The sequence below is a fragment of the Dipodomys spectabilis genome, unplaced genomic scaffold (assembly GCF_019054845.1).
Source record: "Dipodomys spectabilis isolate Male_0828 unplaced genomic scaffold, ASM1905484v1 ptg000023l, whole genome shotgun sequence".
NCBI lineage: Eukaryota > Metazoa > Chordata > Mammalia > Rodentia > Heteromyidae > Dipodomys > Dipodomys spectabilis.
This window is the reverse complement of record NW_024870700.1, coordinates 1,569,185-1,581,882: the sequence shown is the minus strand read 5'-3', so window position 1 is coordinate 1,581,882 and position 12,698 is coordinate 1,569,185. Positions and strand designations below refer to the sequence as shown.

At 44.2% G+C, this 12,698-nt stretch overlaps 1 protein-coding gene across 2 annotated transcripts in view; it reads right to left on the bottom strand.

The window, feature by feature from the left end:
- The window catches only part of Arhgap32 (Rho GTPase activating protein 32), a 236,650-nt gene extending 228,164 nt beyond the window's left edge, over positions 1-8,486 (bottom strand). For both annotated transcript variants that reach the window (XM_042674912.1, XM_042674913.1), the window contains exon 1: positions 8,453-8,486. The gene's annotated coding sequence lies outside the window, so the exon portion shown is untranslated. The remainder of the gene's footprint in view (positions 1-8,452) is intronic.
- Between the last annotated feature and the right edge of the window lie 4,212 nt (positions 8,487-12,698).

The following is a 12,698-nucleotide window of genomic DNA, read 5'->3' as shown; positions in this document are numbered from 1 at the left end:
GGATATAAATGATCTTCAAAAGCCATAAAAATGGATGGTCCACCTGGGAACCGAAAGACATTCCAAATTTTCAAAGGGTAAGCAGAGATAAGCTCACAAAAAGGATACAGAAAATAAAAATGAGTACTAGGCAGTCAGTGCTGGTGAGTGGTCAATAAGATGGCAACACCAAACTGATCCTTAGCTCTGCCAAGATACAAGTCAATGAAGCCTTCATAAAAATAAAAAATAAAATAAAAAAAGCCAGGAGCTGGTGGCTCATGCCCATAATCTATAATCCTAACTACTCAAGGAGCTGCAATCTGAGGATCAAAGTTCCAAGCCAGACAGAGTAGAAAAGTCTGTGAGACTCTTATCTCTTATCTCCAATAATCTACCAAAAAGCTGAAAGTAGAGCTGTAGCCCAAGGGATAGAGTTGCAGCCTTAAGCAAAAGAAGCTCAAGGACAGCAGGACAGGGCTGAGTGGTGAAAGACCAAATGGATCAAGCTGAAGAGACAATGAACAGTGAGAAAGAGACAGCAAATGTTAACAACTATGGAAACCCTCTGCTTCAAAAGAAAAAAAAAAATGAGAAGTAACAGAAGGGATGGTTAGAGTAGAGGCAAAGCTAGTTTAAGAGAGGTGACCAGGCAGGAATTGTGGTACACTTATAATCCCAGCAGTCCAGAGGCAGACACAGGAAGAGCTAGCTGAAGGCCAATCTGAGCTACATAGTAAGGCCTTGTCTCAAAAGGGGAGGAGGAGGACAAAGACAAGTAATTTATTCAGTTAATGTACAAATGGCTCAAAAAACAAAACTTCACTGCTCTCCCAACTTATCAAGCTACAGAAAATGAGCAGTCTCAAGCTAATATGTAACTCTACTTCACAAGACTACCCAAGAATCCATTTTAGTTATCCTTTTCCCTCTAAGGGGCTTCTCTCATTTACAGAGCTGAGTACTACAACTCAGCACTGCATTAAAGTCCTATATTCTTGTCGGTAAAAAGAGGGAAAGAAGTAGTAAAAGGCAATTAGTTTCCTTTCTGAGGCCATGACCTAGAAATCACACACATCACTTCTGTTCACATCCATTTAGCCAGAAATGAATCCCATTTGGCCACATCCACCTGTCAGAGAGCAGCTAAGCAAAGTAGTCTCTGACTGGGCAGCCATGTGCCCAGATAAAACCTGAGGGAACCTCAGATGCATGGCATCTGGTGGACAATTAGTTATTAGGCTGCCAGTAACATAAGCCATGTGTACCTACCAAGAGATGATCCAGTAAAAACTGGGTGATAATTTAGGAAAGAAAATGATTACAGAAATAAAACCCCTTAAGAAAATAAGAAGACATAAGATAGGAGATCCAGGACACAAACTGATTGCCTGAGGAACAGGGTCACTTTGATCTCTTGTCATTTTTCACATGCTTGGCTTTTCAGAAAAAAAGTCTGCCTAGTAAATTAATGTAACTCTTTCCTGTCCATGTGGTAAATGAAGCATATAGCCTGGATTGAGCAATTCTCATTAAGATTGTCACAAAACATATGACTCAGTCTTTGCTCTGAGAATGATCAAATCTCACCCTATGTAGGTTCAGAGACACAAGTCACATAGTGTTCTCTCCAATACTACATCCAAGTTCTCAAACTACCAGATCATACCAATAACAGCTTTTGCGTAACATAGTTCATCTTTACAATGAAATGACCACCTCCAAAGAGCATAGATTCAGTGATACCTTCTTTCATATCCACTTTCTGGTCCATGTATGGTACAAGATTCACTCAAGATGTACAAGTACAGATGTATTCGATGGTTACTGGTAAGACACTTGGTTTCTCTCACCTTCACTGGGCCCAGGATTGTCACTCAATGTAGAAGACCATTGAAAAAAAAAGTCTTGTCAATTTTTCCTTGGTAAATAAGTCTGTAGAAAATAGGTGAGTGCCCAATGATGGTCTCCACTTAAAACAATACAAATCAGAGAATCACAGAATTTTGGTTCAAGGAGGCTGGGAATAGAAAAAGTAGTAGAGACCACAGGTCCCACCTAGGTTTTTTTACAAAGAAAAGGAAAAGAAAGAGGGAGGTAATAAGGATGGAAGGGAAGGAGGAAGGAATAGAGGAAGGGATTGATTTTGCAACAAGAAGAGAGCTTAGAAACCTTCAGTCTGACCTCTCATTTTCTATATGAGAAGAATGAATTTAGGAAAGATGATTAATCACAGGCAGTTTACAGCACAGCCAAAAGAATTACCCAAGACCTCTGGCCTCCAAGTTCAAAACTCCTTTCTCTATTAAAAGTTACCCTTTTTTTTTGGTCAGTGTTTAATAGTTTGAGTAATGAACTTCACATGATGTCTTTTTCCAAACCACTAAAAATTCTAGTCCCGTAAAGATGACTTTGACCATATATCCTTGCAATGAATGGAGGGTCAGGAATTATTGTTGCCACCTTACACACAAGGAAATATAAACAGCATGGTCAAATGACCAACCCAAGATCAAGATCAAGGCTAACTTCCATAAACATCTTACCATGTTAAGACAAATAGATATAGATTATCTACTTTAGAATTCTTGCCCAGAGTATGGTGCCTATAGAGACAACTTGAACACATCATGATATTTCTAAAATGAGTAGATCATACATGCATCCTTTCAACATTTTCCATCTCCACAACCTGAAGGATTTAATGTGTAAGATAGGTCATGGTATAAGAGAAGCTAGCGAATAAGACTAAGCCAAATAGCTGGGTATCCCTGAAAATCAGAAATTTATGTCCACCTTGAATATTCTAATCTATAGGTCAACCTCATGAGAAACTGCAACAAATATGAGTTTCTCATTTTATTTTACCTATCCTAAAACAAATTCCTTTTAAACATCAGATCAGGAAAAGCTCTTTTGTACAGATATACTGTAAAATTGTAATTATGTGATCAAATCCTACATTTTACTACCTTGATTAATATTTCGGCATTTGTCCAAACAGGAAATCTCAGGTTTCATTGGTTCATTTTCTTAACCTCAAAAGAAAATACTACTTCATCTAGGGAAGAGCCTTCTTGAGATCTGCTACAATGAGAGTCCTGCAGATTTCCAGGTCAGGGTGTATAGTTCTATGGAAGGGCCCACATCTCCACCCTACAGTTCTACAGGACAGTCTGAAAATCTCCACCCTACCCAGCTCCCCTGATTATCCACAGTATTTAAGCATCATCCAAGGCCATGCTACTGTACAATTTGCCGGACTACAAGAGTCACAATGACCCCAATTCTGTTTTGTTTAACTCAGTCAGAACAATAGCCTTTTTTATTTGTTCACTCTTCCTTTGGGATTAGTGTTAAATAAACCAGCACTTGAAGTTGAGAAACACACCAAACTTCTCAACTGTAAGATAATTTAAATCAAATGCTTGAAAAAGAAGTTTAATATCATAGTCTCTATATAGTAAGCTACATTTAACATTAAGAAAAAAATTAACTTTTATTATTTCAACTCTGAAGAGAATGGTTAACAGAGATGTTAATGCAAATCACAAGAAAGACTTAAGAGTAAAACATACACACAGGAAACATTATCTAACCCTGACCTAATTAAAACAGGTTTTTCTCACACATTTCTTTTTTTAGAAAAAAAAAATCAGCACCAAAATAGAATTGGTATTTAACTGCACCCTGCAAATATTAAGAACATTTCAAGTAACGATCAATAACAACAATCCATGAAATCCGCTCATTCTTAACTATCTGAAATATGCAGGTAGTTATTAAATATACAGCGAAACACAAGAAATTTCTCAAGTTGTTGTAGTTATTAGCTGTTAAACAAATGATCTCAATAAAAGAGAAATTTTCATAACAAATAGCAAAGTCCTCTGGAGAAAAACTCTGTAATCTGAGGTTGGATTTAATATAGAGTATTTTAGGAATTTTTAGCACAGAATTTACAGCACTCTCACATGTCACCTACCAAATGCTTGCTATATGGCAGTGTATCATTTCATTTAATCTTTCCTACAACAGTCTAAAGTAGAACCACTACTATATCCTGTTTCAATGGAAATGCTCAAAGCACACGATGTTAGGATTCCCAGGGGCAAAGTGTGTAAACATCACGGCTAGAATCTGAACTTAAGTCTCTCTCGCTCTAAAACAAAAATTGGTGCATTTCCACAGGTCTTAACTTTATAATGCTATGATAGGAAATACTACTCGTGCTAATTACAGTAAAAAATGGTCAAGTGCTAAATCAGGATTGAAAAACATTTTCTATAAAAGGACAAAAAATATACATTGTAGGCACTGCAGGCCACACTGTGCCAAAAGTGCTCAGCTCTTCGACTGTACACCAAAGTGGCCATATACAACACAAATGATTGTGAGTGGGATTATGCCCTACTAAAACTTTACTTAAAGACACTAACATTATTTACTATAGCTGGAACCAACCCAAATGCCCCAGTAGATGAATGGATCAAGAAAATGTGATATATATACACAATGGAATTCTATGCCTCCATCAGAATGACATTGCCCCATTTGTTAGGAAATGGAAAGACTTGGAAAAAATTATACTAAGTGAAGTAAGCCAATCCCAAAGAAACATAGGTTCCATGGTTTCCCTTATTTGCAATATCTAGTATATGTATGAGTCAAGCAGAAAAGGTCAGATAAGGTGATGTTAGGAAAATGAACCCTAAGATATGTATTTAAATGTTTTTTTTCTTTCATGCATTTGTTTCTAACGCATTTATAAGATTATTTCTTTGTTGCTTTGTATGTCCCTCCCCCACAGTATAATCCCTGCTTTCACTGTATTTGATGTCGGTATAATTTGTGGAGGGGAAGGGGAAAAACAAATTGTTTAAATAAGGATACAGGTGGACCCGTTGCAACAATGAGAAGTACAAGTTGTCATGTCCAAAACGAACTTTACAACTTTGGTGGGGGGGGGGGGGAGGATTGGGGGGGGAAAGGGGGAGGCTGGGAAGGGATGGGAAGGGTAAACAAAGGAGGAGGCTACAATGCTTGATAAGAAATGTACTCACTATCTTGCCCATGTAATTGTAACCCCTCTGTACAGCATTTTCACAATTAAAAAAATATATATGTAAAAAAAAAAAAGTTTCTCATGAAACATTACTCTCCTTTTCATTTTTTTCAATCATTTAAAAATCATGGCTCATGAGCCATCTAGGTCCACAGACATATTTTGGCAAATATGTCCTAAATAATGCAAAAAAAAGTTTTAAAAAATGCAACTCACAAATTCCAACTTGTAACTTCCTTGGGTACTTTGAACTGATACTTTCAAGAAACTCTAAGTCTCAACACAAGAAACTCTTGAGTCTCAACAAACTTGTTTCAGAATAACTAAAGATTCCTGACTCAAAAATTCTAAGCGCTACATTATGGATTTCCTCAAAAATGACCCAGAATCACAAACTTTGGAACTAGAAGAAATCTAGCACATTCTTGGTATTTAGCAACATTTTTTTATATTTCCGTTAAAGTATTAAAAAATTTTACCAAGGGCTGGGTACTGATGGTCCATGCTATAATCCTAGTTGCTCAGGAGGCTAAAATGTTAAGGATCTTTGTTTGAACCCAGTTAATTAAAAGCTAGATGTGAAGCTGTGGCTCAAGTGGTAGAGCACCAGCCTTGAGCAAAAAAGGTAAGCAACATCACTCAGGCCCTGAGTTCAAACCCCAGCAAGCAGCACAAAAAAAATAAATAAATGACGTCTGCAAAGGGCTGGGGATGTATCTCAGTGCTAGTGTACCTGTATAGCACATGAGACACCCTGGGTTCCATCCTCGGTCCCACGTGAAAGCAAAATGAAACAGTTTTCTAGGTCAATTTGCCAAGTGAAGTAGGTCTGTATTTAAATATACTAAATTTAAATGGAATAACAGTAATACCTTACACATTGAAACCGTTTTCAAAGCATTTCCACATCCTTTCTAATCATCTAGTCCTTAAAAAAAAAACAAAAAACCTCTTCAAGTGTTCTCATCCCTAGTTTATAAATAAGGGAAACAAACTCAGAAATGCCAATGATGTGCCTACTCAGGTATAAGTGACAGAAGTATAGCCATGGACTGAGCTCAAGTCCTGGCTGCCTTCTAACACTTTCATAGACATCAGACTGCTCATTAATGGACTAAGAGATCGCAAGAATGCTAGTTACCTTTAAAGATAAAACTACTATTAGTTCATTTCATTTTTCATTTGCTACCAGTGCTATGAAGAAAACGGCTGCTAATCCCTGACATTTATTAAATGCATTTACAGGCAACACTGAACCTACATATACTATGCAGTTAATATGCCTGGGTCAACATGCATAGGAAAAACTATGAAAATCATTCAGACATACCAAGCAACAATAACAAAACCATCTTTGATGTCCTACCAAAAAAGAAAACGGAAAAAAAGACAATAAGAGGCAGAAAGAAGTTCAGATGAATGTTTTGCCACTAAAGACTTCGGCCCAAGTGTGGATAAGCTTCTGGTGATTGGGAAATAACATAGGGTTTGAAAAGGGAAATAAAAGGAACCTAACTACTACTGGAATTCAAAGCAACATCAAAGGCTCTAATGACAGTTGAGCCTGCCTTGCTGGTTCTTAGTCTCTCCCTCAAAAACAAAACAGTTATATAACTGAACAAGGTTCTTCAACTAACATTCCCTCTCTGTCACACTTCTATTGTCCCCCCACTACTTCACCCTGTCTCCCCCGCCCCCACCTCCATGTGCAGGATCATGAGTAAAGTGGACTGCCACCCCAGCTGTGGCTGGACAAGTCTCTGTCCAAAGTGCTGCTTTATTCCAAGGACTGCTAACAGGACCATGATAAGAAGATAGCTGGGCTTTATCACAGCCCCAACCTCACACGATTACAGATACTTATTCTGTAAAACATTCCCACATGTCCGATTTTAGAAAGAATCAGACCCCAGGCATTCCTGAAAATGGAAATGGAAACATCGTAACACCTCATCTCCACCAACAATCCTCTGAAAAGAAGTATATGCCAAGAAATACCTGAAAAAAAAACTCTGAGATTGGGTTGTGGCAGCCAATTATTGATGCTACTTTCCTTCCCACTCAAGTCCAAAGAACAAATCTTGATTCTCAGATTTCACTTAGCTCAATAAAGGACAATACACAAAAGAATCACAACCATCATTACTCAAAAAATTACAACAAATCCAGATACTGAGTCAAAGGAACACACTTTGTAGACTGGAAGAGCCACTACACTACAGCACCATTTGCTTTTTCTTCTTCCAATAAAAACACAAATGAGGGCAATGTTTACAAAAGCAACCAATGTATCAGCAAAGTTATTCCCATTCAGATGTACTTAAGAGGTCTAAATCAGTGCCAAATAAAACTCTGGAAGAATGGAAAATAAAAGAGATGCTGACAACAATGCCCTGGCCCAGCTGCCAGCTTACCCGTGTAGCATCATGCAGTGCCCCGAGCAGTTTACATGCTGATTGTAATTCCGCATGCAGATCAAAATTATAATTATCTAAATTCTATTTCCTAAAAAGATAACTGTTCGAACTGCATCCCAAGCATCTGCCTAGGCACCTCCTTCTCCTCCTCCTCCTGGATCCCATCACCTTCTCTAAGATTCAGATGCAGAATGGGCCCAGAGGCTGCCTAACGCTCAGAAATCAGGTCTTGACAGTCCCTCTCCATAGCGTGTGCTGAAAATGTGTAACATAAATATTTACTCTAGTCAACAAAATGAGAAAGGCACCCTGCAGTGGGGGGAGAGGGGGAGGCTCTGTCACCACTGTAGTCCAACATGTAGCAGCAACTTCAGCCAATTAGAAAGACAAGGGGGGAGGAACTCCACAAGCAAGGGGGCGGGGGGGGGGGGGGGCGGGGGCGCGATGACATCTTGCTCAACGCCACCCCCCCCCCCCAAGTACACCAGGACCAGTTCCTCACAGGTCGTCCACAGCGCAACTGGAGGGGGCCGGGAAGGCTGCTCTAGGAGCAGCCAGATCCCCTGGACCCCACTTGGCCCTTCCCGGGGGAGCTGCGGCTGTGGCCTGACTCTGGCCTGCGGCGGGGAGCACTGCAGCAGACCGGCCACACCGCCCCCCCCCCCCCCGCCGCCCCGGTCGCTGAGGCAATGGGGGAACGCAGGGTGCGAGCGCGGGAGGCGGCGCCCCCCCCCCACCGCCGCCCCGCAACCCTGTCGCCCGGGAGGCCAGAGAGATGAGTCTAGAGGAAGAGACCCAGGGAAACCCGAGATGGTCCTCCGAGAACATTCGATCCAGAACCTTGACTTTCAACCGCATTTTTTTCCCTCTGGAAAGGAAGAGCAACCCCCCCCCCCCCCACCGCGCCCGCCCGCCCGGCCCGCAGCCTCACCCTCGCAGGGCCGGCCCACGTCACCCGGAGCCCCCCGGCCCTCCCGCGCCCCCGCCTTACCGAGCCCCGCGGCCCCGCCGCGCCGCCGCGGCGTCGCTGCGCCCCGCTCGCCGCTCCGTGTCTGCCCTCCGCGGGCCCGGCCCGGCGCCCTCACCCGCCGCCGTGGTCGCCGTGGCCGCCGCTGCCTCCGAGCCTAGCGCCTGGCTGCCCAGGGCCGCCGCGGGGGCTCCGCCGGGCGCCCCCAGCGCCAGCGCCTCATCCCGCCTCAACGCCCCGTCAGGCTCGGGGGCGGGGGCGCCGGCTCCGGGCCGCGGCCTCGAAGTCCCCACCGCTGGGGCGCCCCGCGCTCGCCCTCCCGCGGCGGAGTCGACCCCGGGGTGGGGGGAAGACGTTGGTCCTCGGGCTCTGGAGCCCCCTCACCCCGATGCCTTCGGGCCGCCCCCGCCCCGCTGGCCGGCGCGCGCCCCCGCCGGAGCCCGCCGCCCGCCCCAGCCTCCGCCTCCTCCGCTCCGCCTCCTCCTGCACCCGCGACGCCCGCAGCGGGGAGAAGAGGCGCGCCGCCGCGATCGCGAGCACGAGCACGCGCGAGGAGGGCGGGCGGAGAGCGCGCGCGCGGCCGCGCGGCGGGAGCGCGCGGAGGCCTCGCCTGCTGTTGTCCGGGGAAACGCACGTGCGCTGCCGCGGGTGGAGGGGAGGCTACTGCGACGGGCGCGCTGGGGTCCCTCCCGGGGTGGGATGAGGGCGATCCCGATGCCACCCGGGGCTCAGACGCTGCCTCCAGGGGGCTGGACGTATTCTGTTGCCTGGACCTCGGCGTTGTGCTCTGGTGCGGAGGGGTGGGGGGGATAAGACCTGCCGCAGCCAGCAGCGCCAGGAAGAGGCACCCTAGAAGACTGTGGCTGGGGTTTCTCCCCCGGTCCCATCCGACCCCAGAATAAAGTCACCGCGCCGCGGAGCAGGGGAAGGGGGCGTTGCCGCCAGTCAGGAAGATCCTCGCCACTCTTCCCCCTGGCGCATCTGGATCTAGAATCCACTCAAGCCGCTCGTTCTTTGAATCCGGGAGGGGGGAGAGGGGTGTGCCTGAAAGTTCCTACACTTGGCTTCCTCATTCATTTATGGGCCAGAAAATCGCCAGAGGCGTAGCAAGGAAGAGAGAAGACCCGAAAGGGGGAATGAGTGAGTAGGAAACATCAAGCTGCACGATTAGGCTGTAAGATTTATAGGCAGGGATCCCCCTGCCTGTGGATGGCTGGGCCCTTGATTCTTTCCCAGTTCCTTTTGTTGCTCCTCCAAAGCGGGTGTTGGGCCTCTACCTGCAAAGATCATGGTCAGTGTGACAGAATGCAGGAAAGATAAGTTAACATTCTACCGTTTTCCATTTCTTTCTTTCTTTCTTCTTCCTTTTATGTTTGTTCCTTTTAGTCCTTCTGGCTCATTCTGTGTCTTAAGTATTGTGGGCAAGCGATAGGGTTAACCTACATAATGAACTCTTATTCTCAAGCCTGTTAAACACCAAATATTGCACCATCTAATGTCATTTCAGAGATTGGGTCCACTCAGCCTTTAGTCATTTCAATAGGAGTTGTTGAATGTAAAACATGGCTTTGGCCCCAATTAGCAACATTTCAAGGGCATACATGAAATTCACCAGATTCCACCACCTCCTGGAGAGAAATTAGAGAGGGAATATGTGCAATATTACCATTCGCTGGTCAGCTTTGGTAGAATCAAAGTTTGATTTAGAGACCAATTCTGGATGTTTTCTAGCACAGAACCAGGAATGTGAAGAATTAATTGACAGGCACAAACTGGGAAGGGAAAAAATGGAAATGAGCCAAGTTTCAATAAATGCATCTCAACTCTCTACTGAAAATCATTAGTTTTTTTTAGAATCAGTAATTATGTTCAGAATACTCCTTTGGTGCTAAAGAACTCTGTTTTGTGCAGTGCTGGCACTTTATCACTTGAGCCATACCTCCACTTCTGGCTTTTGGCTGGTCAATTGGAGATAAGCCTCAAGGACTTACGATCATGGTTGTAAAATTAATATTTTATCAAATGGTAACCATCCTCTAGAGTTCACCTTTGGGCCATAGAAAGCCTTCTCAGCCAGAATGGGACCCATATAGATTTTATAACCTGTGTTGCTCTTAGGGTTTGGTGAGCATTAAGTGTAACTATCCTACAAATCTAGCACTCTATGTGGGACACAAAACCATAGGTGGTAGGTTTTGCCCAAGGCCCCAGGCTCTTGGCTACTCTCAGATAAGATTATGACAATTTGAATATGTACATATATATATAAGCATATTATCTAAAGTATGGCATTTGTGCCAGGCACTGGTGACTCATGCCTGTAATCCTAGCTACTCAGGAGGCTGAGATCTGAGGATTGCTATTTGAAACCAGCCCAGGCCATGAGACTCCAATAAACTACTCAGAAGGCTGGAAGTGGTACTGTGGCTCAGTGGTAGTAGAGCACTATCCTTTGAACAAAAGACACTTAGGGACTGCACCCAGGCCCTGACTTCAAGCCCCAGGACTGGCAAAATTTTTTTAAAAATTAGAAATTCTGAATTTGGAAGAGTGGATTGCAATTGTGTAACTCCTTAAAGACAAAATGAATAGCAGGGAGCTGGAACATGTGATGTGTGCTGGAGAAGTAGAGGGGAAGGGCGGAGGAATGGAGAGAGAAAGGCTGGGCAAATACTGTCGTAGTAGACGATGTACATATGTGAAAATGGAACCCGATAACTTGAGGGGATGATGGGTGGGGTTGGGAGGGATGGGGAGAAGGGGTGACATTGATCAAGATGCAGTGTATTCATAAATTGTTATGTTAAATTGAAACCATTTGTACAACTAAAGATATTTTTTTGTTGGTGGTGGTAGTGGGGCTTGAACTCTGGGCCTGAGCATAGTCTCTGCACTCTTCAGCTCAAGGCTACCGTTCTACCACTTGAGCCAAAGCACCATTTCCAGTTTTCTGGTAGTTAATTAGAGATAAGATTCTCATGGACTTTCCAGTCTGGGCTGGCTTTGAACCACGATCCTCAGATCTCAGCACTCCTGAGTAGCTAGGATTACAGGTGTGAGCCACTGGCACCCAGTTAACTAAAAGTAATTTTGTGTGTGTGTGTGTGTCCGATCGTGGGGCCTGAACTCTGGGCCTGAGTGCTGTCCCTCAGCTCTTCAGCTCAAGGCTAGCGCTCTACCACTTGAGCCACAGTGCGACTTCTGGCTTTTTTTTTTGCTTACATGGTGCTGAGGAATCGAACCCAGGGCCTCAGGCATGCAAGGCAAGCGCTCTACCACTGAGCCAACTTCCCAGCCCCCTAAAAGTAATTTTTAAAAAATAAATTAAATTTTAAAAAATGAACATGACAGAACTGGGTGCAGGTGTCTCACACCATCATAGTTACACTGGAGGGTGAGATCTGAGGGCCGCAGTTCAAAGCCAGTCTAGGCAAGAAAGTTTATGAGACTTTTCTCCACTAGACTACAAAAAAGAAAGAAAGAAAAGAAATGGATCTGTGGCTCAAGTAGTATAGCGCTATTCTTGCACAATTGAAGCTCAGAGATGGCACACAGGTCCTGAGTTCAAGCCCCAGGATGGGCACAAAAAGAGAAAGAAAGAGAGAGGGGGGAGGAAGGAAGGAAGGAAGGAGGGAAGGAAGCAAGGAAGCAAGGAAGGAGGGAGGGAGGGAAGGAAGGAAGGAAGCAAGGAAGGGAGAAAGGAGGGAAGGAGGGAAGGAAGGGAAGGAAAAGAGGGAGGAAGGGAGGGAAAAGAAAAGAAAAAGATTCTGAGAGCCTTCATTCTTTTCAGAAAGCCCTCACAGTTGCTACAGCAACTGAATGTTAAATTGTTTATGCTTTGGTGTTTTGGAGGTGAGTGACATATAAAGTCACTTAAATATTTTCCTGTTAGATCCTTAAAACATTAGGGAACTCTATCTAGTTTAGTGAGAGAATAAATGGATTCCACATGTGTTTTCTTATGTATTTGTTGGTTTATTTATTTCTTGTGCAATTTCTGGGGCTTGAACTCAGGGCCTGGGCCCTGTCCCATGGCTTTTTCACTCAAGGGTGAAATTCTACCACCTGAACCAGAGCTCTACTGGTCTCCTGGTAGTTAATTGGAGAAAATGGGTCTCATGGATTTTCCTGCTCAGACTGGCTTGGAACCACAATCAGTTTCCTGAGCCACCAGCTTCACATGTGTTTTCGAAATACCAGAGGAATTTGAGCAAGTTCCCTGGTACTGATATTCCTTAATTTGTTCTGAGCCAGCCATCTCTGTCCCTGA